Source organism: Pristiophorus japonicus, unplaced genomic scaffold, assembly GCF_044704955.1.
Source record: "Pristiophorus japonicus isolate sPriJap1 unplaced genomic scaffold, sPriJap1.hap1 HAP1_SCAFFOLD_136, whole genome shotgun sequence".
NCBI classification, from domain to species: domain Eukaryota; kingdom Metazoa; phylum Chordata; class Chondrichthyes; family Pristiophoridae; genus Pristiophorus; species Pristiophorus japonicus.
This window is the reverse complement of record NW_027251029.1, coordinates 373818-399722: the sequence shown is the minus strand read 5'-3', so window position 1 is coordinate 399722 and position 25905 is coordinate 373818. Positions and strand designations below refer to the sequence as shown.

General features: G+C 47.0%; 1 long non-coding RNA gene across 1 annotated transcript; it reads right to left on the bottom strand.

Annotated features, from left to right (window-relative positions):
* Positions 1 to 230: 230 nt before the first annotated feature.
* LOC139242508 (uncharacterized) lies at positions 231 to 14952 on the bottom strand. Its single transcript, XR_011589240.1, has 4 exons — positions 14532 to 14952; positions 12231 to 12404; positions 12023 to 12111; positions 231 to 696 (listed from the first exon to the last, which is right to left on the bottom strand). It is a non-coding gene; the product is annotated as an uncharacterized lncRNA (long non-coding RNA).
* Between the last annotated feature and the right edge of the window lie 10953 nt (positions 14953 to 25905).

Below are 25905 nucleotides of genomic sequence, written 5' to 3'. Positions count from 1 at the left end.
GAGTTGATTCCAGAGATGAGGGGATTGATTTATGGTTGAGTAGGTTGAGTAGGTTGGCCAATACACATTGGAGTTGAGATGAATGAGATCTGTGTGTGGCCCTGAAGGACTGTGTCCAGGCTGAAGTTCTGATCTTCCCGTAAGATCCTCCCCACAGATTGTCCTTTCTCAGCTCCAGTCAGGTGATGCTAAACACTCAGGTGGGAAAGACAAAAATCCACAGCAATGTGTTGAAAGCAAAACTAATTTATGTGTCTATATCCCAAATATTAAACTCCAGTCGATTTCAGGAGTTATTAACATCAGTGTTACAGGAGTTATAAACCCCAACTGTCAGAATGATCACGATTCAGTCCGGGATGTGAATAACAGCAGAATCCAACCCCTGCAGTCACTTGTGAACTCGCTGATGTCTCAGCAGGTTGCCTGACAGAGAGAATCCCTTGTCACACTCAGAGCATGTGAATGGTCTCTCCCCACTGTGAACTCGCTGGTGTCTCAGCAGGTCGGATGATCGAATGAATCCCTTCCCACACACAGAGCACGTGTACCGTTTCTCCCCACTGTGAACGGTGCCTTCTGCTTCCATGGTCAAAAGCTGATGATATTCCAGTCCCGATGTACCGAGTGACTGTCAGATCTTGAGGTGATGTTTGGTTTGAGCTTCCAGTCTACAAATCCTCCCCTTTTAACACCCTGTAAAGTGAATTTCAAACAGGAAAAGTGAGTGTGAGAGAGAACCCACAAAAACACAAAGGCAGGTTGCGAAATTGAGCTGAATGAGTCTGTGTGGGGCCGGCACGAGAAAAAAGTGACCATGAAAGCTGCCGGATTGTCATAAAACCACATCTGGGTCACTGCTGTCCTTCAGGGAAGGGAACCCACCTCCCTCGACAGGCCTACATGGGAAATTGTTGGTCCCACTGGGCCCAGAAGTACAGAGGGTGAAACCCAGCAACTTCTCCCCCTCTTCATTCTTCTCAAACTGATGTAACAAACAGATCCACACAGGAGGCCAGTGAGTGACTTCCACATCCAGCGCCCACCTGATACAGAGCGCCTGGGAATTGCTGGGCCTGCTATATAAATGTAAGTTGTTGTTTTCCTGGTGTGGAGGAGGGGCTGGGCCCGGTGGCTCTGACTCGGGGACCGAGAGCCGCGCCCGGTGTTGCCCGGGGCCCGAGAGCCGCGCTCGGTGTTGCCCAGGGCCCGAGAGCCGCGCCCGGCGCCGCCCGGGGCCCGAGAGCCACGCTCGGTGTTGCCCAGGGACCGAGAGCCACGCTCGGTGTTGCCCAGGGCCCGAGAGCCGCGCTCGGTGTTGCCCGGGGACCGAGAGCCACGCTCGGTGTTGCCCAGCGCCCGAGTGCCGCGCTCGGTGTTGCCCAGGGCCGGAGATCCGCGCTCGTTGTTGCCCGGGGACTGAGAGCCGCACTCGGTGTTGCCCGGGGACAGAGAGCCACACTCGGTCTTGCCCGGGGACCGAGAGCCACACTCGGTGTTGCCCGGGGACCGAGAGCCACACTCGGTGTTGCCCGGGGACTGAGAGCCGCGCTCGGTGTTGCCCGGGGACCGAGAGCCACACTCGGTGTTGCCCGGGGACTGAGAGCCGCGCTCGGTGTTGCCCGGGGACTGAGAGCCGCACTCGGTGTTGCCCCGGGAATGAGAGCCACACTCGGTGTTGCCCGGGGACTGAGAGCCACACTCGGTGTTGCCCGGGGACCGAGAGCCACACTCGGTGTTGCCCGGGGACCGAGAGCCACACTCGGTGTTGCCCGGGGACCGAGAGCCGCACTCGGTGTTGCCCGGGGACTGAGAGCCACACTCGGTGTTGCCCGGGGACTGAGAGCCACACTCGGTGTTGCCCGGGGACTGAGAGCCACACTCGGTGTTGCCCGGGGACTGAGAGCCACACTCGGTGTTGCCCGGGGACTGAGAGCCACACTCGGTGTTGCTCGGGGACTGAGAGCCACACTCGGTGTTGCCCGGGGACTGAGAGCCACACTCGGTGTTGCCCGGGGACTGAGAGCCACACTCGGTGTTGCCCGGGGACTGAGAGCCACACTCGGTGTTGCCCGGGGACCGAGAGCCACACACGGTGCTGCCCGGGGACTGAGAGCCGCGCTCGGTGTTGCCCGGGGACCGAGAGCCACACACGGTGCTGCCCGGGGACTGAGAGCCACACTCGGTGTTGCCCGGGGACTGAGAGCCACACTCGGTGTTGCCCGGGGACTGAGAGCCACACTCGGTGTTGCCCGGGGACTGAGAGCCACACTCGGTGTTGCCCGGGGACTGAGAGCCACACTCGGTGTTGCCCGGGGACTGAGAGCCACACTCGGTTAAAAAGGAGGCAGACAAAAAGCAGGAAACTATAACCCAGTTACCCGAACATCTGTGGTTGGGAAAATGTTGAAGAGTTCATTCTTAAAGAAGCAATAGCACGACATTTGGAAAAACATAATTCGGTCAGGCACAGTCAGCATGGATTTATGAAGTGGAAGTTAAGTTTGACAAATTTGCTAGAATTCTTTGAGCATGTAACGAACATAGAAACATAGAAAAATAGGTGCAGGAGTAGACCATTCGGCCCTTCGAGCCTGCACCACCATTCAATATCATGGCTGATCATGCCTTTAGTACGCCTTTCCTGCTTTCTCTCCATACCTCTTGATCCCCTAAACCGTAAGAGCCATATCTAACTCCCTCTTGAATATATCCAGTGAACTGGCCTCAACAACTCTCTGCGGCAGGGAATTCCACAGGTTAACAACTCTCGAGTGAAGAAGTTTCTCCTCATCTCAGTCCTAAATGGCCGACCCCTTATCCTAAATGCAATGATTATTTTCATTTTCGGTGTTATTCAAAACAGGTGGAAATACACAGCAAATCAAAACTTAAAAAAATTAGAAGAAAATATGCAATAGTAGCCAACTAAATCAGTTCTCTCTTAGGCAATGGCATACGTCATCAAACTCCTTCTCTGCTTGTACCATGTTGAAAAAAATTCTGAAATGAAATATTTTTGTCCTCAAATATCAGTCTATTTTTAAACAGTTTGCGAAAGTTATAATTTTATCTCATCTCAAAATCACTAATCCATCATTCAAACCAGGCCTCGACATTTGGAAGAAATGCATTCTTCTATTTTTGTCTTGTACAATACCAAACATTCAGGAATTCATTTTTCACATTTGTTTGGTCAGTTTCTGCTCAGCACTGTCAGAGGTGCTTTCAATGAATTATGTTCCACTTCACATCATGGGCCAGGGTGGATAAAGTGGGTGTGGTGTATTTGGACTTCCAGAAGGCATTTGACAAGGTGCCACATAAAAGGTTACTGCACAAGATAAAAGTTCACGGGGCTGGGGGTAATATATTAGCATGGATAGAGGATTGGCTAACTAACAGACAACAGAGAGTCTGGGTAAATGGTTCATTCTCGGGTTGGCAATCAGTAATGAGTGGGGTGCCGCAGGCATCAGTGCTGGGACCCCAACGATTTACAATCTATATTAACGACTTGGAAGAAGGGACCGAGGGGCCACTGTAGAGCAAAATTCTAAAAGGACAAAGTGTGTTAAAAAAACAAACCTGAAGGCTTTGTGTCTTAATGCAAGGAGTATCCATAATAAGGTGGATGAATTAACTGTGCAAATAGATGTTAACAGATATGATGTGATTGGGATTACAGAGACGTGGCTCCAGGATGATCAGGGCTGGGAACTCAACATCCATGGGTATGCAACATTCAGGAAGGATAGAATAAAAGGAAAAGGAGGTGGGGTAGCATTGCTGGTTAAAGAGGAGATTAATGCAACAGTTATGAAGGTCATCAGCTTGGATGATGTGGAATCTATATGGGGAGAGCTGCAGAACACCAAAAGCAAAAAACGTTAGTGGGTATTGTGTACAGACATCCAAACAGTAGTAATGATGTTGGGGAGGGCATCAAACAGGAAATTAGGGGTGCATGCAATAAAGGTGCAGCAGTTATAATGGGTGACTTTAATATGCACATAGATTGGGCTAACCAAACTGCAAGCAATAGTGGAGGAGGATTTCCTGGAGTGAATAAGGGATGGTTTTCTAGACCAATATGTCAAGGAACCAACTAGGGGGGAGGCCATCTTAGACTGGATGTTGTGTAATGAGAGAGGATTAATTAGGAATCTCGTTGTGCGAGGCCCCTTGGGGAAGAGTGACCATAATATGGTGGAATTCTACATTAGGATGGAGAATGAAACCGTTAATTCAGAGACCATGGTCCAGAACTTAAAGAAGGGTAACTTTGAAGGTATGAGGCCTGAATTGACTAGGATAGATTGGCGAATGATACTTAAGGTGTTGACTCTGGATGGGCAATGGCAGACATTTAGAGACCGCATGGATGAACTACAACAATTGTACATTCCTGTCTGGCGTAAAAAGAAAAAAAGGGATGGTGGCTCAACGGTGGCTATCAAGGGAAATCAGGGACAGTATTAAAATCAAGGAAGTGGCATACAAATTGGCCAAAAATAGCAGTGAACCTGGGGACTGGGAGAAATTTAGAACTCAGCAGAGGAGGACAAAGGGTTATATTAGGGCAGGGAAAATGGAGTACGAGAAGAAGCTTGCAGGGAACATTAAGGCGGATTGCAAAAGTTTCTATAGATATGTAAAGAGATAAAGGTTAGTAGAGATAAAGGTTAGTAAAGACAAACGTAGGTTCCCTGCAGTCAGAATCAGGGGAAGTCATAACGGGGAACAAAGAAATGGCACACCAATTGAACAAGTACTTTGGTTCGGTATTCATGAAGGAGGACACAAACAATCTTCCGGATATAAAAGAGGTCAGAGGTTCTAGTAAGAAGGAGGAACTGAGGGAAATCCTTATTAGTCGGGAAATTGTGTTGGGGAAATTGATGGGATTGAAGGCCGATAAATCCCCAGGGCTGATGGACTGCATCCCAGAGTACTTAAGGAGGTGGCCCTGGAAATAGCAGAGGCATTGACAGTCATTTTCCAACATTCCATAGACTCTGGATCAGTTCCTATCGAGTGGAGGGTCGCCAATGTAACACCACTTTTTAAAAAAGGAGGGAGAGAGAAAACAGTGAATTATAGAATGGTCAGCCTGACATCAGTAGTGGGTAAAATGATGGAATCAATTATTAAGGATATCATAGCAGCGCATTTAGAAAGAGGTGACATGATAGGTCCAAGTCAGCATGGATTTGTGAAAGGGAAATCATGCTTGACAAATCTTCTGGAATTTTTTGAGGATATTTCCAGTAGAGTGGACAAGGGAGAACCAGTTGATGTGGTATATTTGGACTTTCAGAAGGGTTTCGACAAGGTCCCACACAAGAGATTAATGTGCAAAGGTAAAGCACATGGGATTGGGGTGTGTGCTGACATGGATGGAGAACTGGTTGTCAGACAGGAAGCAAAGAGTAGGAGTAAATAGGTACTTTTCAGAATGGTAGGCAGTGACTAGTGGGGTACTGCAAGGTTCTGTGCTGGGGCCCCAGCTGTTTACACTGTACATTAATGATTTAGATGGGATTAAATGTAGTATCTCCAAATTTGCGGATGACACTAAGTTGGGTGGCAGTGTGAGCTGCGAGGAGGATGCTATGAGGCTGCAGAGCAACTTGGATATGTTTGGTGAGTGGGCAAATGCATGGCAGATGAACTATAATGTGGATAAATGTGAGGTTATCCACTTTGGTGGTAAAAAGAGAAAGACAGACTATTAACTGAATGGTGACAGATTAGGAAAAGGGGCGGTGCAACGAGACCTGGGTGTCATGATACATCAGTCATTGAAGGTTGGCATGCAGGTACAGCAGGCGGTTAAGAAAGCAAATGGCATGTTGGCCTTCATAGCAAGGGGATTTGAGTACAGGGGCAGGGAGGTGTTGCTACAGTTGTACAGGGCCTTGGTGAGGCCACACCTGGAGTATTGTGTACAGTTTTGGTCTCCTAACTTGAGGAAGGACATTCTTGCTATTGAGGGAGTGCAGCGAAGGTTCACCAGACTGATTCCCTGGATGGTGGGACTGACCTATTAAGAAAGACTGGATCAACTGGGCTTGTATTCACTGGAGTTCAGAAAAATGAGAGGGGACCTCATAGAAACGTTTAAAATTCTGACGGGGTTAGACAGGTTAGATGCAGGAAGAATGTTCCCAATGTTGGGGATGTCCAGAACCAGGGGTCACAGTCTAAGGATAAGGGGTAAGCCATTTAGGAATGAGATGAGGAGAAACTTCTTCACCCAGAGAGTGGTGAACCTGTGGAATTCTCTCCCACAGAAAGTTATTGAGGCCAGTTCACTAAATATATTCAAAAAGAGTTAGATGAAGTCCTTACTACTAGGGGAATCAAGGGGTATGGCGAGAAAGCAGGAATGGGGTACTGAAGTTGCATGTTCAGCCATGAACTCATTCAATGGTGGTGCAGGCGAGAAGGGCCGAATGGCCTACTCCTGCACCTATTTTCTTTGTTTCTATGTAAGTAGCCAAGTTTGCTGATGATACAAAGATGGGAGGAAAAGCAATGTGTGAGGAGGACACAAAAAATCTGCCAAAGGACACAGATAGGCTCAGTAAGTGGGCAATAATTTGGCAGATGGAGTATAATTTTGGAAAGTGTGAAGTGATGCACTGTGGCTGAAAAAAAATCGAAGATCAAGTTATTATTTGAATGGAGAAAGATTGCAAAGTGCTGCAGTCCAACGGGACTTGGGGGTACTTGTGCATGAAACACAAAAGGTTAGAATGCAGGTACAGCACGTGATCAGGAAGGCCAATGCAATCTTTTCCTTTATTGCAAAGGGGCTGGAGTTTAAAAGCAGGGAAATCTTGCTGCATGTACACAGGGTATTGGTGAGGCCACACCTGGAATACTGCGTGCAGTTTTGGTTTCCATATTTATGAAAGGATATACTTGCTTTGAAGGAAGTTGAGAGAAGGTTCAGTTGGTTGATTCCAGAGATGAGGGGCTTGACTTATGAGAAAAGGTTGAGGAGGTTGGGCCTCTACTCATTGAATTCAGAAGAATGAATGAAAGGTGATTTCTCGAAACGTATAGGATTATGAGGGGGCTTGACAACGTAGTCGCAGAGAGGATGTTTTCACTGATAGGGGAAACTAGAACTAGGGGGCATAATCTGAGAATAAGGGCCCCCCCCATTTAAAACTGAGAGGAGGAGGAATTTTTTTCTCTCAGAGGGTTGTAAACCTGTGGAATTCTCTGCCTCAGAGAGCTGTGGAAGCTGGGACACTGAATATATTTAAGACAGAGATAGACAGTGTCTTAACCGATAAGGGAATAAGGGGTTATGGGGAGCCAGCAGAGAAGTGGTCCGGAGTCCATGATCGGATCAGCCATGATCGTATTAAATGGTGGAGCAGGCTCGAGGGGCCGTATGGCCTGCTCCTGCTCCTATTTCTTATGTTCTTATTTTCTTATATAGTGGGTGTCTGGTATGGGAGTGTGGATTTGACTCTATCAGTCCACTTCTGGTATGTGGATGAGGGTTTTACTCTATGTTAGTTTCTGATACGAGAGGTGGATTTTATCCTGTACCTGTCAATTTCTGGTAATTGTCTGTGGGTTTCATTCTGTATCAAAAAGGGCCACATTACAACATAATTCTAAAAGGACAAAGAGTGTTAAAAAAACAAGCCTGAAGGCTCTGAGTCTCAAAGCGAGAAGCATTCGTAATAAGGTGGACGAATTAACTGCGCAGATAGCTGTTAACGGATATGATGGAATTGGGATTTAAGAGACATGGCTTCAGAGTAACCAAAGTTGGGAACATAACATCCAGGGGTATTCAGTATTCAGGAAGAATAGCCAGAAAGGAAAAGGAGGTGGGGTAGCGTTAATGGTTAAAGAGGAGGTTAATGCAATAGTAAGTAAGGACATTGGCTGGGATAATGTGGAATCTATATGGGTAGAGCTGCGAAACATCAAAGGGCAAAAAATGTTAGTTGGGGTTATGTACAGACCACCAAACAGTCGTAGGGAGGTTGGGGATTGCATCAAACAGGAAATTAAGGACGCGTGCAATAAGGGTACAGCAGTTATCATGGGTGACTTTAACCTACATATTGATTGGGCTAACCAAACTTGTAGCAATACTGTGGTGGAAAATTTCCTAGAGTGTATAAGGGATGGTTTTCTAGACCAATATGTCGAGGAACCTATGAGAGAGCAGGCCATCCTAGACTGGGTTTTGTGTAACGAGAGAGGATTAATTAGCAATCTGGTCTTGCATGGCTCCTTGGGGAAGAGTGACCATAATATGGTAGAATTCTTCATTAAGATGGAGAGCAACCCAGTTAACTCAGAGACTAGGGTCCGGAACTTAAAGGAAACTTCGATGGTATGAGACATGATTTGGCTGGGATAAACTGGCGAATGAAACTTAAAGGGTTGACGGTGGATAGGCATTGGCAGACATTTAAAGATCACATGGATGAATTACAACTATTGTACATCCCTGTCTGGCGTAAAAATAAAACAGGAATGGTGGCTCAACCGTGGCTAACAAGGGAAATTAGGGACAGTGTTAAATCCAAGGAAGAGGCATAGAAATTGGCCAGAAAAAGCAGCAAACCTGAGGACTGGGAGAAATTTAGAATTCAGCAGAGGAGGACTAAGGGTGTAATTAGGAGGGGGAAAATAGAATATGAGAGTAAGCTTGCAGGGAACATAAAAACTGACTGCAAAAGCTTCTATAGATATGTGAAGAGAAAAAGATTAGTGAAGTCTAATGTAGGTCCCTTGCAGTCAGAATCAGGCGAATTCATAATGGGGAACAAGGAAATGGCAGACCAACTGAACAAATACTTTGGTTCTGTCTTCAGTAAGGAAGACATGAATAACCTCCCAAAAATACTAGGGGACCGAGGGTCTAGCGGGAAGGAGGAACTGAGGGAAATCCTTATTAGTCAGGAAATGCTTGGAGGGAAACTGATGGGATTGAAGGCCAATTTATCCCCAGGGTCTGACAGTCTGCATCCGAGAGTAGTTAAAGAAGTGGCCCTAGAAATAATGGATACATTGGTGGTCATTTTTCAAAATTCCATGGACTCTGGATCAGTTACTATAGATTGGAGGGTAGCTAATGTAACCCCACTTTTTAAAAAAGGAGGGAGAGAGAAAACAGGGAATTATAGACCGGTTAGCCTGACATCAGTGGTGGGCAAAATGCTGGAATCAATTATTAAAGATGTAATAGCAGAGCATTTGGAAAGTAGTGACAGGATCGCTCCAAGTCAGCATGGATTTATGAAAGGGAAATCAAGCTTGACAAATCTTCTAGAGGTTTTTGAGGATGTAACTAGTAGAGTGGATAAGGGAGAACCAGTGGATTTGGTGTATTTGGAATTTCAAAAAGCTTTTGACAAGGTCCCACACCAGAGATTAGTGTGCAAAATTAAAGCACATGGTATTGGGGGTAATGTACTGACGTGGAGGCAGAACTGGTTGGCAGACAGGACGCAAAGAGTGGGAATAAACAGATCCTTTTCAGAATGGCAGGCAGTGACTAGTGGGGTGCCACAAGGTTCAGTGCTGGGACCCCAGCTATTTACAATATATATTAATGATTTAGACGATGGAATTGAAAGTAATATCTCCAAGTTTGCAGATGACACTAAGCTGGGTGGCAGTGTGAGCTGTGAGGAGGATGCGAAGAGGCTGCAGGGTGAATTGGACAGGTTAGGTGAGTGGGCAATTGCATGGCAGATGCAGGAAAATGTGGATAAATGTGAGGTTATCCACTTTGGTGGCAAAAACAGGAAGGCAGATTATTACCTGAATGGTGACAGATTCGTAAAAGGGGAGGTTCAAAGATACCTGGGTGTCATGGTACATCAGTCACTGAAGGTAGGCATGCAGGTCCAGCAGGCAGTAAAGAAAGCAACTGGCATGCTGGCCTTCATAGCGAGAGGATTTGAGTGTAGGAGCAGGGAGGTGTTACTGCAGTTGTGCAGGGCCTTGGTGAGACCACACCTTGAGTATGATGTGCAGTTTTGGTCTCTTAATCTGAGCAAGGACGTGCTTGCTATTGAGGGAGTGCAGTGAAGGTTCACCAGACTAATTTCCGGCATGGCAGGACTGACATATGAAGAAAGACTGGATCGGCTAGGCTTACACTCACTGGAATTTAGAAGAATGAGAGGGAATCTCATAGAAACATATAAAATTATGACAGGACTGGACAGGTTAGATGCAGGAAGAATGTTCCTGATGTTGGGAAAGTCCAGAACCAGGGGTCACAGTCTAAGGATAAGGGGTAAGTCATGTCGGACTGAAATGAGGAGAAACTTTTTCACCCAGAGAGTGGTAAACCTGTGCAATTCTCTATCACAGAAAGTTGTGGAGTCCAGTTCGTTGGATATATTCAAGAGGGAGTTAAATGTGGCCCTTACGGCTAAGGGGATCAAGGGATATGGAGAGAAAGCGGGAGTGGGGTATTGAAGTTGCATGATCAACCATGATTATATTGAATGGCGGTGCAGGCTCGAAGGGCCAAATGGCCTGCTCCTGCACCTATTTTCTATGTTTCTTTCCATTCTTGGTGTGTGATGTGTATTTTGCGCTGTATCTATCCATCTGTTATGTGAATGTGAGCTCTACTCCATATCCGTCATTCTCCAGTATGTTAGTATTGTTTTACTGTGTACCACCAATTCCTGATCGAGTATTCGTTTTTCTTTTTAACTCTCAATTTGTGTTATGGAGGTGAGTGTTTATGCTGACTCAGTCGGTCTCTGGTAAATGAGTCTGAGTTTTACTCTATATCTATCTGTCTCTGCTATGAGTGTGGTCCTTTCTCTGTATCTCTCCATTTCTGTTATGGGAGTCTGGGTTTTATTCTGTACCTGTCAAGTTCTGACATGTGATTGTGGGCCTCACTCTATAACTGCCAGTTTCTGCTTAATTGTGAGTGGACTTTCCTTTGTCCCTGTCAGTTTCTGGAATGAAAGAGAGATCTTCACCCTGTACCTGTCAATTACTGGAACGTGAGTCTGGGCATGTCACTGTATGTCAATTTGTGTTATGGGAATATGGATTGTAATATGTCAGCCTCTGATATGTGAGTGTGGGTTTTATACCGCATCACTCAGTCTCTGATATTCAAGTGTGTGTATTTTTCTGTAACTGTCAGGTTTTGTTGTGTGTTCAGGTATAATCTATGCTTCTCAGTTTCTGCTATGTTCGACTGTACCTATTTGTTCCTGCTACTTGATTGTGTTTTAGACAGTACCTGTCAGTTCCTGCTATGTGAGTGTGGAACTTACTCTGTATCAGCCAGTCTCTAGTATGTGAACATGAGAATTAATTTTACTTTTAACCTGTATTTCTCTGATATGTGAATAAAGATTTTGCCTTCTCTGTGTCATTTTTTCTGATGTGCGTGTGTGGGTTTTACTCTGCCCCGATCAGTTTCTGAGATGCAAGTAACAATTTTACTTACTGCCTTTCAGTTTTCCGATATGTGCTCATGGGATTTACACTTTACCTTTCACTCTCTGGTATGCAAGTGGAGATTTTATTCTGTTACTGTCACTTTCATATATGTGGGTGTGTGTATCTGTCAGTCTATGCTACGGGAATGTGGGTTTTATTCTGCACCTGTCATCTTCTGGTATGTTCGGGGGGTTTAAATACTGAATCCGTCAGATTCTGAAACATGAATATGGCTTTTGCTCTGTAACCATCAGCTTCTGATATGCGAGTGTGGTTTATACATTCCATTGGACACTTTTTCTGATAGATGATTGTCTTTTATTCTCTACCTGCCAGTTTCTGGCAAGTGAGTGTGTGTGTTTAATGTACCTGTCAGTGTGATCTGTTTCAATGGTGAAACAGCATGTGATTCTACTGCTCCATGTGGCTGTAAGATTCACAATGTAACTCTGCCACTTCGGATCACTGTGGGACTGACAGCTTCTGCTGTCTGTGACAATAGGATTGAGGCCAGTTCTGAGTCTCTGCGCTCTGTGAGTGATAATCTACTTACTGTGTGTGAGAAGGAGCTGCCTGCACTGTTACTTGTGTTCCGGGTGGAGGAAAGCTCACATTTGTTCTGGCTGGTTGAAGAATTTTGCTCTGAGAATAATAATACGAGAACATTATTAGTTCTAAGAGATGGATGCGGGGGAGAATATGAGGGAGCGACAATGTATCTCTCAACCACCAGCAACATGGTTCTGGAGAACTCAGCTCACCGAAACAATATAACTGGTCTTTAAAATATCTTCTCCCACACTCCTCTCCTGGTGCCTGCAATAGATGCACTTTGCGAAACTCCCCACATCCTCACTGACAGGTGTGTTTCCACTGCTCACTGTCCAAGAACTACAGACACGGTGAGATTGGAACTGAATCAGGAACATTCACTCCTGGTTTGGAGAGAGAAAGCAGCAGATTGTAAACAGCAGATTCTGACCATTCTGTCTCCCTTACCCTGGACACACGCTATCCACACACAGCCCGAGAATGGCCTCTCCCTTCCCCCACTCACACCACACACTGACACTGATTCTTGGTCCACTCTGCCTCTTACACACAGCCCCCGACTCCCCCTGAACTCCCCCCGGACTCAATGCCGATCTCTGAGCCCATCTGCGGACACACTCCCAAAGCGCTGTGCTGCTGTAAGGAGGCTGCTGCTCGCTGCCTTACCCCGGGGCCGCGGTGCCTCCATTCCTGGCTGTTTTAAACCATCTTCTTCTGCTCACTGAGTGAATGGCGATCACAGGCAGGGCTGGGGGAGGGGAGGACACATGTGCTCTTCTGCTCACTGGGAATGACACAGAGGGTGGGGCTGAACCGCGCATGCGCAGCTCTCTGCAATAATTCAATCTGTAAAAATCAAAGTGCGCTTTTCCCAATTTACTTTTATCAGAATCTGAGCAAAGGAACTGGGCCTGGGGGGAAAGGACAGAGAATGATTAAAGCTGCAAGCCTTGTCCCTTGGAGATGCTCAATTTGGGATCATTCCGTGCAGGGTGTTTCTCTCCATGAGCCCGTCTTCACAAAGCAATTCTGCAGAAACATCAGAGGGACGAGGGAGTGGGAGTGTTTGCTGGGACCGTGCCGGAGTTAATATCTGACAGAGACAGTCCAAGATTAGTTTAATTACAGTAAAACACTCAGTCACTGAGAGTAATACCAAAGTGGATAATCAAGGGGCTATCGTGAGGGAAGAACTTAATACAATAACGATTCATAATGAAGTAGTACTCGGTAAAATAATGGGACTAAAGGCAGACAAGTCACCTTGCCCTGATGGTTTACATCGTAGGATCTTAAGAGAAGTGGCTGCAGAGATAGTGGACACATTAGTTGTAATCTACCAAAATTCCCTGGATTCTGGGGCGGTCCCAACAGATTGGAAAACCGAAAATGTAACGCCTATATTTAAAAAAGGAGACAGACAAAAAGCAGGAAACTAAAGACCAGTTAGCCTAACATCTGTCATTGGGAAAGTGCTGCAGACCATTATTAAGGAAGCAGTAGTGGGACATTTGGAAAAGCTTGATTCAATCAAGCAGAGTCAGTATGGCTTCATGAAAGGGAAATCATGTTTGACAAATTTGCTGGAGTTCTTTGAGGATATAATGAGTAGGATGGATAAGGCGGAACCAGTGGATGTGGTGTATTTAGATTCCCAGAAGGCATTTGATAAGGTGGGACATAAAAGGTTACTGCACAAGATAAAAGCTCACTGGGTTGGGAGCAGTATATTAGCATGGATAGAGGATAGGCTAACTAACAGAAAACAGAGAGTCGGGATAAATGGGTCTTTTTCTGGTTGGCAAATGGTGACTAGTGGGGTGCCGCAGGAATCGGTGCTAGGTCCTCAACTATTTACAATCTATATTAATGACTTGGAAGAAGGGACCGAGTGTAATGTAGCCAAGTTTGCTGATGATACAAAGATAGGTGGGAAAGCAAATTGAGGACAAACAAAATTTGCAAAGGGATATAGACAGGGTAAATGAGTGGGCAAAAATTTGTCAGATGGAGTATAATATGGGAAAATGTGAGGTTATCCACGTTGGCAGAAATAATAGAAAAGCAAATTAGAATTTAAATGGAGAAAAATTGCAAAGTGCTACAGGACAGAGAGACCTGAGGGTGTTTGTGCATAAAACACAAAAAGTCAGTCTGCAGGTTCAGGAAGTAGTCAGGAAGGTAAATGTAATGTTGGCCTTTATTGTCAGGGGGATAGAATAAAAAGCAGAGAAGTCCTGCTCCAAGTGTACAGGGTATTGGTGGGACCACACCTGGAACACTGTGTGTTTAAGCAGAGAAGTCCTGCTCCAAGTGTACAGGGTATTGGTGGGACCACACCTGGAATACTGTGTGTTTAAGCAGAGAAGTCCTGCTCCAAGTGTACAGGGTATTGGTGGGACCACACCTGGAACACTGTGTGTTTAAGCAGAGAATTCCTGCTCCAAGTGTGCAGGGTATTGGTGGGACCACACCTGGAACACTGTGTGTTTAAGGAAGGATATACTTACACTGGAGGCTGTTCAGAGGTTGATTCCGGCGAGGAGGGGGTTCTCTGATGAGGACAGGTTGAGAAGGTTGGGACGATACACTTTGGAGATCAGAACAATGAGAGAAATCTGAGGTGTGAGAATAAAATAACTCAGCTCTTACTTTACCAAGATGGCCGCGCATGCGCTTTGCTGCTCACTGAACCAAGATGGCGGAGGACTGGCCCTGCCTTCCTGTACAAAGATGGCCGCCGTTACCCTGGGCCTGTGACCGGGAGAAAGCCTCGAGGCTGCAGCCGCCGATATTCCGGTTGTTATTCCGGGCTTTCGGCGGGCACCGGTTGTTTCTGAAGCCTCCCCGGCTCCCCGCTGGTCCTTTACTCCCCTCCGCCCCGCGGAGTAGGATCTGTTTGGCGGAACACATTTCACCACAGCCGCTCCGCCATTACACGCACCGCGCATGCTCCAAACACAGCTCGGTCTCGCACCTGCGCACTGGGCCCCTGTAGTCTGGGCTCGGCACATTCTCCATCGCGAGGAATGCGGGTTAATACCCAAGACCACCTCAGTGACTGGGACAGGATTTACTGGGCCCCCATTGGGCACTGAACATGTTCATTCTGGCCCTCAGTCATTGTTCCTGCTGCTCTGTATAACCCTGTCCCTGAGCTGGACAGTAATGTTCTGTCTCAGGATTGTTTCAAACACCCTGTGTCCAATATTGGATTTCTCCAGAAAAATAGACTCATTAATGTTCCCGTCCCTTCCATTTTGGTCCTTTTCTTACTCTAGTTTGTTTCACTTCTCACGTAATTCATCTTTTACCACATCAAATCCCAAACTTGTTTCATTTGAGTATCCGGCTTGTGGATGTCTCAGACTGAACCGGCGTGTCTCACTTTACACTCATTTAACGTTCCTTTTAACCAACCCTTGAAAGAACTATCTTGTTTAAAACTGTAAATCTGTTATTTTCTGTATTTAACGATTGTTGAATGCGGTTAATAGATCTCCACACATACTGCATGTGATCAACTTTGAAATGTTCTGATCTTTGTAATTGCCTTTGCTAATTTTGATGGGTTAGTTGATTACAATTACTTGTTACTAACATACCTTGCAGTATTTCTTGCATCAAAATAATTGTTTAAATACTTCCTGTATCAGGTCTTTCGCTTCCCCACTGATCTCTGTTTCTTCTTGTGGGGGAATCGAGAACTAGGTGGCAAAGTCTGAGCTTAAGGGGGGCCCCAATTAAAATGAAAATGAAGAGGAATTTCTTCTCTCAGAGGGTTGTGAATCTCTGAAATTCTCTACCCCAAAGAACAGTGGAGTCTGGGTCATTGAAAATATTTAAGTTGCAGATACAGTGATTTTTGAAAGAGAGTGGAGTCAAGGTTTATGGGGAGAGGGCAGGGAAGCGGAATTGAGGCCAAGATCAGATCAGCCAAGATCTTATTGAATGGCAGGGTGGGCTGAAGGGCCAGATAGCTGTTGTTGCCCCTATTTCTTATGTTGTTAGCGTTGGTTAGGGGCTGGGTTTAGATGTATGTTTAGTGGTTGTGGTTTGTGGTGATTTGATTAGGATTGGAATTAGTGATTGGGATAGTCAATAGGATATTCGGCTTAGGATATAATGATTAATTTAGAAAGCACTATTGGCAATATAAGTGTTACTGGACATGCCCTTTTCAATTTCATGTTTGTAACCTCACAGAGCCGAGTCACAAAACAGCCTCACAATAAGTTCATTCAAGGAACCAGCTTTCCTGCACAAGCCTCATTTCTTTCTGTCAACAACACATCGTAATCTCAACATTTCTCATGGAAAAATAAATTAGTGACATTAGATTTGGGTATTTTGGAACAATAACAGATGGATACAGTTGTTGCACTGGTTACATCTAATCATCAACCTGCCTGAAAAGGACTTCTGGCAATAATCTGTCACCAGGCCCCACCAGTCACCGTCTGATTCCTCCATCGTCTCTTCATTCATTATCCACCATTCCCCCTAACTGGAGCTGCTTTCACCGGCATGACCATTCTCCATACTGAGGCTATCTCATTATCAAGCAGAGCATAATCACCGGCACGGACTGGTTAGTCCGAGTGGCTCATTTCTGTATAATTCTGTAATTTTGTAGTCTCAGTGTAAGTGGTCCCTGGATTTGATGATTCATTGTAACTGGTCCCTGGATTTGGTGCCTCAGTGTAAGCGGTGCCTGGATTTGGTGCCTCAGTGTAAGGGGTCCCTGGATTTGGTGCCTCGGTGTAAGAGGTCCATGGATTTTGTGCCTCAGTGTAAGGGGTCCCTGGATTTGGTGCCTCAGTGTAAGGGGTCCATGGATTTGGTGCCTCAGTGTAACGGGTCCCTGGATTTGGTGCCTCAGTGTAAGGGGTCCCTGGATTTGATGACTCAGTGTAAGGGGTTCCTGGATTTGGTGTCTCAGTGTAAGGGGTCCCAGGATTTGATTCCTCAGTGTAAGGGGTCCCTGGATTTGGTGCCTCAGTGTAAGGGGTCCATGGATTTGATGTCTCAGTGTAAGGGGTCCCTGGATTTGATGCCTCAGTATAAGGGGTCCCTGGATATGGTGCCTCAGTGTAAGTGGTCCCTGGATTTGATGCCTCAGTGTAAGGAGTCCATGGATTTGATGCCTCAGTGTAAGTGGTCCCTGGATTTGATGCCTCAGTGTAAGGGGTCCCTGGAATTGGTGCCTCAGTGTAAGTTGTCCCTGGATTTGATGTCCAATGCAAGTGGCCCCTGGATTTGATGCCCCAGTGCAAGTGGTCCCTGGATTTGGAGTTACCATGAAAGTGGTTCCTGGATTTGGTGTCTTAATGTTGGTGGTCCCTGGATTTTGTCATGTATTCAACTATCATTGTAACCCATGTATAAGCTGACCTAAGTTGTACATTTTGAGAACATTGACCACAAGGTGGTGAACTTGTGGCAGACACTCCTAACCTGGACTTTCAGGTATAAAAGGGGAAGCTCCACCCACCTTCATCGCTTGAGATCTTGGTAATAAAAACAACTGGTCACAGAGTGACCTTCTCTCAAGTATGGGCCTCGTGTCTATTTATACTGTATAGTAAGGACATATCATTGGCGACGAGAAACTGGGATTTAAACCACGCGAGCATGGACACTAGTAGCACAGAAGAGAGGTACTGTGTTGGTGGTGATTGGGACGACTTTATTGAGAGACTACAGCAAAGTTTTGTCACTAAGGAAAGTTTGGGACAGGATTCGGCCGACAAACGCAGGGCTCATCGCGACGGTTTGTGGATCCAGAATGTACTTCCTGATGAAGGCCCTTTTAGCACCAGAGAAGCCGGGGACAAGACATTCGAAGAGTTCAGTAAATTGATCGGGGAACACATTAAACCTGCGAGCAGCATGCACAAAGCGAGACACCAGTTTTACATGAACTGGCGGTGAGAAGGGCAAAGTGTTCCTGACTTCGTGGCAGATCTCCCGCGACTGGCGAGCCTATGTAAGGTCACAGATGCCGGCAGAGCAGAAATGATGCGAGACTTTTTTATTGAGGTCATCGAGCATGCTGGGGTTTTCAGGAAACTGATTGAGACCAAAGACTTGACCTTGGAAGCGGCTCTGACAGCCCAGACTTTAACTCAGGGGAGGAAGAGACCAGAATGATGTATGACAAAAATCTTGGCTCAAATGCGGCAAATGACCAGGGAGTCAACATTGTTAACGCGGCACACAGTTCTCGAGGCAGACAAGAGCAATCGGACATGTCCCACCATGCAGTCGAACCCAACAGGGGAATTCAACAGAGACAATGGATAGCTCAACGGTGAATCATGCCATTGTAATGGACAATGCGGCCAGTAATGGGGCAATCAACACGTGTTAATGGTGCATTTAAGGACAGTTACAGAGACAGTCAGAGACGATCGACTGGTAATGGACCTTTTGTTTCCAACAATGGGTCCTCCAGCTCATGCTGGAGGTGTGAAGGCAAACATCCAGACAGAGCCTGCAGCTATCAGCAATATATCTGCAGAAACTGCAACGTCAGCGGTCATTTGGCGCGTAGATGCAGGAAGCCTGCAGCCAGGTTGAAGTACGAGGAGGACAAGCTCGATGTAAGCCCTACGAAGCCAAATTAATACTGTGGAAAATTACAGGAAGCTGAAGTTCAGCGAGTTCATGTGGAGCACATATACAGTTCATATGCCAGGACGCCACCAATAATGATGAAAGTGCTCCTCAATGGCATCCCAGTATTAATGGAGCTAGACACGGAGGCCAGCCAGTCCTTGATGAGTATCAACCAGTTTGAAAGGTTGTGGGTGTCCAAGGCCAGGAGACCAAAATTATTGCCGATTGATCCACAGCTACGGACATATACAAAGGAGATTATTCCGGTGCTTTATTCGGAGAACAGGTTGCCACTCTGGATTGTCCCGGGGGACGGTCCCACACTCCTGGGGAGGAGTTTGCTTGCTGTCATGAACTGAAAATGGGGCGATGTCAATGCATTTCTTTTGTGGAGCGAGTATCATGCTCACAGGTCCTAGACAAATTTGACTCATTATTTCAACCCGGCATCGGCACTTTCATGGGGGCTAAGGTAGTGATTCACATAAACCCGGACGCCAGGCCAGTACACCACAAGGCCAGAGCGGTGCCGTACGTGATGCGGGAAAAAATAGAATGCGAATTCGACCGCCTGCAGACGGAAGGCATCATCTTGCCAGTTGAATTCAGTGACTGGGCGAGCCCGATCGTGCCGGTGCACAAAGCGGATGGGTCGGACAGGGTATGAGGCGCTTACAAGGCCACCATCAATCAGGTCTCACTCCAAGACCAGTACCCGCTACCGAGAGTGGAGGACCTCTTTGCGACACTATCCGCTGGCAAACTTTTTTCAAAATTGGACCTGACCTCAGCGAGTGATTCAAAAATGCTGACCACCATCACGACACACAAGGGGTTGTTTGAGTATAACAGATATCTGTTTGGGATTCGTTCAGCCGCCGTGATCGTTCAGCAAAATATGGAAAGCCTCCTCAAGTCGATTCCAAGGACGGTGGTTTTTCAAGACAACATCCTCATCACGGGTCGCGATGCTGAAGAACATCTCCACAACGTGGATGAGATGCTACGCAGACTGGACCGGGTAGGGCTGCGACTGAAAAAGGCAAAGTGCATCTTCTTAGCTCCAGAGGTAGAATTCCTGGGGAGGATGGTAGCAGCAGATGGGATCAGACCTACTTTGTCCAAAACGGAAGCGATCCGGAGAACACCCAGACCCCGTAACACGACAGAGCTGCATTCATTCTAAAATTTTTGGGTAATTTTCTTCCGAAATTGAGCATGCTGTTAGAGCCGCTACACGTGCTCCCACGCAAAGGTCGCGATTGGGTCTGGGGGAACAACCAGGAAAGGGCTTTTGATAGAGCACGCAACTTGTTATGCTCCAACAAACTGTTAACATTATATGACCCATGCTCTACCTGCATCTCTCTGGAAAGAGAGAAGACTGCCTGGAAGGATCCCAGAGTGAGTAAATTCAGAATCACGGTCACCTTCACAGCAAGTAGCAGCGCTGTCCTTGTCATAGAGTGAGGCTGAAGGTTTGGTTACAAGAGGTGGCAGAGATCTGTGAGCACCTCCGTTGTAAAGAGCAGACACCTCCCACACTGCTTCTGGCTCAGGCTGAGGTACAAGAATTGCTCTTGGAAGGCCCTAGTTTGGCAGGAAATTTGAGCTGGAGACAGATCACGAATCACTAACGTCCCTTTTGGCCGACAACAAGGCCATAAATGCGAATGCGTCGGCCCGCATACAGAGGTGGGCACTTACGTTAGCTGCCTTTGACTACACAATTCAGCACAGATCGGGCACTGAACACTCTGCCGATGCACTCAGCAGGCTCCCACTAGCCACCACTGAGGGGGCAACTGAGCACGATGCTGAGATGGTCATGGCTGTTGAAGCTTTCGAAAGCGAAGGTTCACCTGTGACAGCCCATCAGATTAAAGTCTTGACAAATAAAGACCCGCTACTGTCTTTAGTTAAGAAATGTGTCTTGAATGGGGACTGGAAAGCCACATACAGGGCATGCCCTAACAAAATTAAACCGTTTCATAGGCGCAAGGTTGAACTCTCCATTCAGGCCGATTGCCTACTATGGGGAAATCGAGTCGTCATGTCCCAGAGGGGTAGCGAGGTGTTTATCAGAGAACTTCACAATGAGCACCTGGGCATTGTCATGATGAAGGCAATTGCCAGGTCACACATTTGGTGGACATGGATAGATGCAGACCTGGAACTTTGTGTTCGCAGGTGCAACACGTGTGCTCAGCTGGTCAACGCACCCAGGGAAGCCGCCCTTAGCCCCTGGTCCTGGCCCGCCAAGCCATGGTGACGCATCCATGTGGACTACGCGGGTCCTTTCATGGGAAAACTGTTTTTGGTTGTAGTAGATGCCTACTGAACGTGGATTGAGTGTGCCATTTTAAATTCAAGCACATCCTCTGCCACGGTCGAAAGTCTACGGGCAATGTTCGCTGCCCATGGTCTACCGGATGTCATGGTCAGCTGCAATGGCCCGTGCTTCATGAGCATTGATTTCCAAGACTTCAAGCAGGCAATGGAATCAACCATGTCAGAATGGCACTGTTCAAGCCGGCCTCAAATGGCCAGGCATAACGAGCAGTGCAGATAATCAAACAGGGGATGCTCAGTATCCAAGGGGGGTTCCCTTTAAAGCTGCTTTATCACGCCTCCTGTAGGCCAATAGATCCCGACCACACTCGCTCACAGGGATTCCACCCGCAGAGCTGCTAATGAAAAGGACGGTCAAAACCAGGTTATGCCTTATACACCCTGCTATGAAAATAAATTGTTGAGAGCAGGCGCCAGTCACAATGTGACTATCATGAGAGGAATGCGAGGGCGCCATTATTGATGTCAATACACTGTTTTTGTCCTTAATTACACTGCAGGGCCCAAATGGCATCCAGGCACTCTGATTGCCAAAGAGGGGAATTAGGGTTTTGGTAGTTAAACTTACCAATGGGCAAATCTGCCGCAAACATGTGGATCAAACTAAAAAGCGGTTCAGCAACCCCATAGAAAAAGCAGAGGAAGAACACGACGTAGAGTTTACTCCACCACAGGTGACTGAACACCGGAACCAAGTGGAGGAGAGCCCAGTCACTGTGGGCAGTCCAGACAGTCCTGAGGCACCGCAAACAGCAGACACTCAGGCGAGCGCCCAACAACCGGAGCCCCAACTCAGGCGCTCTACAAGGGAGTGTAAACCACCAGAGAGACTCAACCTGTGATCTCAATAAGACTTTGCGGGGAGGTGATGTCATGTATTCAACTATCATTGTAATCCATGTATAAGCTGACCGAAGTTGTACACCGTGAGAACATTGAAGACAAGGGGGTGAACTTGTGGCAGCTGGCCATCCGCAACGACCAGGAGCTCAACAAGCTGCTGGGAAAGGTTGAGGGGTGATCTTATAGAAACATTTAAAATAAGGAAAGGGATGGGATGCTGCCTAATATCCAGGCTGTGTTGCTGCCCAAGAAAACCACCAGTGTGTCCAAGAGCAAGTAAAGCGGACAGGATTTAATCTAATAAACCAAAGGCTCTTTTCCGAGCCACCCACAGTATCAATGTAAGGGCAGGTTAATGTTCTATCGATCACAATTGTCCCAGATCTAAATTAGCATTGAATCTCTGCAATTAAGCGGTTAGTTTCCTAATCAGAAATGACCCTCAGACATTGTCGGTTATAATCTTGTCACTGACGACAGACAGTGCAACAGGTTTGCTGTTATAAAAGCCTGCTGTAATGTACCATAAATCATTTCTGGCCTGCGAGGCGGTAATCTTACCCCGATTGAGATGGCCGGGTAGGTCTGTGACAGAAAAAAGTGGAGTACATCTTCATAGCTCCACAGGTAGAATTCCTGCGGATGAGGGTAGCAGCAGACGGGATCAGACCTACGGTGTCCAAAACGGAAGCAATCCAGAGAGCACACAGACCCCGTAACACGACGGAGTTGCATTCATTCCTGGGGCTCCTGAATTATTTTGGTCACTTTCTTCCCAAATTGAGCACGCTGTTAGAGCCGCGACATGTGCTCCTGCACAAAGGTGTGAATGGGTCTGGGGGGGACAGCCAGGAAAGGGCTTCTGATTTAACGCAACATTTGTTATGCTCCAACAATATGTTAACGCTATATGACCCATGTAAGAAACATGATTTAACATGTGATGCGTCGTCCTATGGGGTCAGGTGTGTGTTGCAGCATGTGAATGCCAATGGTTAGTTTCACCCGGTAGCTTATGCCTCCAGATGTCTGTCCCAGGCAGAACGGGGCTATGGGATGGTAGAAAAGTAAGCGCTTGCATGGATATATGCTGTAAAAAAAAGTGCACCAGTACCTGTTTGGCAGGAAGTGTGAGCTGGAGACAGATCACAAACCCCAACCGTCCCTTTTGGCCGACAACAAGGCCATAAATGCAAATGCATTGGCCCCCATACAGACGGGGCACTCACGTTAGCCGCCTATGACTACACAATTCAGCACAGACCGGGCACTGAAAACTGCACCGATGCACTCAGCAGGCTCCCACTAGCCACCACCGAGCGGCCAACCGAGCATGCAGCTCAGATGGTCATGGCTGTTGATGTTTTCAAAACCGAAGGCTCACCTGTGACAGCCCGTCAGCTCAAAATCTGGACACATAGAGACCCACTACTGCCTTAGTGAAGAAATGTGTCCTAATGGGGACTGGGCAGCCACGTACGGGCCATTCCCTGAGGAATTCAAAACATTTCACAGACGCAAGGAGGAACCCTCGATTCAGGCCGATTGCCTACTATGAGGAAACCGTGTAGTCATGCCCCAGATGGGCAGAGAGATGTTCAACAGAGAACTCCACAATGAGCACCCGGGCATTGTCATGATGAAGGCAATTGCCAGGTCACACGTTTTTTGGCCAGGGATAGATGCAGACCTGGAATGTTGTGTTCACAGATGCAACACGTGTGCCTAGCTGGGCAATGCGCCCAGGGAAGTCCCCCCTTAGCCCCTTATCCTGGCCCGCCAAACCATGGGCATGTATCCATGTGGACTACGCAGGTCCTTTCATGAGAAAAAATGTTTTTGGTTGCAGTAGATGCATACTTCTTATGAATCGAGTGTGACATTCTCAATTCAAGCACATCCTCCGCCAAGGTAGAAAGTCAACGTGCAATGTTCTCTGCCCATGGTCGACCGGACGCCTTGGTCAGCGACAATGGCCCGTGCTTTACAAGCATTGAATTCCAGGACTTCATGGCAGGAAATGGTATCAACCATGTCAGAACGGCACCATTCAAGCCGGCCTCAAAAGGTCAGGTTGAACGAGCAGTGCAGATAATCAAACAGGGGATGCTCAGAATCCAAGGGGTTCACTACAAAACCGCTTATCACGCCTCCTGTTGTCCAATAGATCCCGACCACACTCGCTCACAGGGGTTCCACCCGCAGAGCTGCCAAAGAAAAGGACACTCAAAACCAGGTTATCCATTATACACCCCACCATGAAAGAAATTGTTGAGAGCAGGCCCCAGTCACAATGTGACTACCATGACGGGAATGCGAGGGCGCGATGTATTGATGTAAATGACTCTGTCTTTGTCCTCAACTACACTGCAGGGCTTAAATAACTCGCAGGCACTGTGATTGCCAAAGAGGGTAATAGGATTCTGATAGTTAAACTTACCAATGGACAAATCTGCTGCAAACACGTGGATTAAACAAAAAGAGGGTTCAACAACCCCATAGAAGAAGCAGAGGAAGAACACAATATCGAGTTCATTCCTCCACAGGTGACTGAATATCGGAATCAAGCGGAGGAGAGCCCAGTCACTGTGTGCAGTCCGGACAGGCCTGAGGCACCACAAACAGCAGACACTCAGGCCAACGCCCAATAACTGGAGCCCCAACTCAGGCGCTCTGCAATGGAGCGTAAACCACCAGAGAGACTTAACCAATGATCCCAATAAGACTTTGGGAGAGGTGATATCATATATTCAACTGTCATTGTAACCCATGTGTAAACTGACCTAAGTTGTACACCGTGAGAACATTGACCATAAGGAGGTGCACTTGTGGGAGACACTCCTAACCTGGACTTTCAGGTATAAAAGGGGAAGCTCCACCCATTATCATCACTTCAGTGCTGGCTAATAAATGTTACTGACCACAGAGTGACCTTCCCTCAAGTATGGGCCTCGTGTGCATTTATACTGTACAGTAAGGACATATTAGACAGAGTGTTCAAACTGCCCCAGTTATAATCGATATAAGAACTCCCTTTCTGGATTGTTAAACTGCGGGGAGTGTCGGGTTAATAAACGGACTGACACAACAGGAATTGAACAATAAATTTGACAAGTACTTGCGGGAGAGAATGTGTGAATGAAATCTGAGTCTCAGCCACTAAACATGCTTTTAATTCGGCAGGCGGTGTAAATGAACAGGTCTGAGAGTGAAACTTATTATCTGAAAATTCAAAACTAAATCTACAGCTGGAACTCCAAAGGTTTTCACACAATTGTTCAGGAAATAATTAGTGAGTTAAGTTTAAAGGTTGATGGGTTTGTGCAGCTCTTTCAGAGAGGTTGTGGGTGGCTCTTAAAAGAGCCGTTGTGTTTGGGTTTGTTCTCTTAGGACTGCGTGCAGTTTGACTTGGAGCTGGTGTATTTGGTCACCACCTTTCTCCCTTCCGACACGGCATGATTGGCCAGTTCCCCGGGCAGCAGCAGGTGCACGGCGGTCTGGATCTCCTAGGAGCTGATGGTGCGGTGCTCGTTGTAATGGGCCAGGCAGGAAGCCTCACCAGCGATACGCTCCAAAATATCGTTCACAACCGAGTTCATGATGCCCATGGCCTTGGAGGATATGCCAGTGTCGGGGTGAACCTGCTTCATCACTTTGTAGATGTAAATGGGGTAACTCTCGTTCCTCGACTTTCTGCGCTTCTTGCCGCTCTTCGGTGGTGTTTTAGTGACCGTTTTCTTGGTGCCTTTCTTGGCAGTAACTAATAAGAACATAAGAACATAAGAATTAGGAACAAGAGTAGGCCATCTACCCCCTCGAGCCTGCTCCGCCATTCAACACGATCATGGCTGATCTGGTCTTGGATTCAGCTCCACTTACCCGCCCGCTCCCCGTAACCCTTAATTTCCTTATTGGTTAAAAAGCTATCTATCTGTGACTTGAATACATTCAATCAGCTAGCCTCAACTGCTTCCTTGGGCAGAGAATTACACAGATTCACAACCCTTTGGGAGAAGAAATTCCTTCTCAACTCGATTTTAAATTGGCTCCCCCGTATTTTGAGGCTGT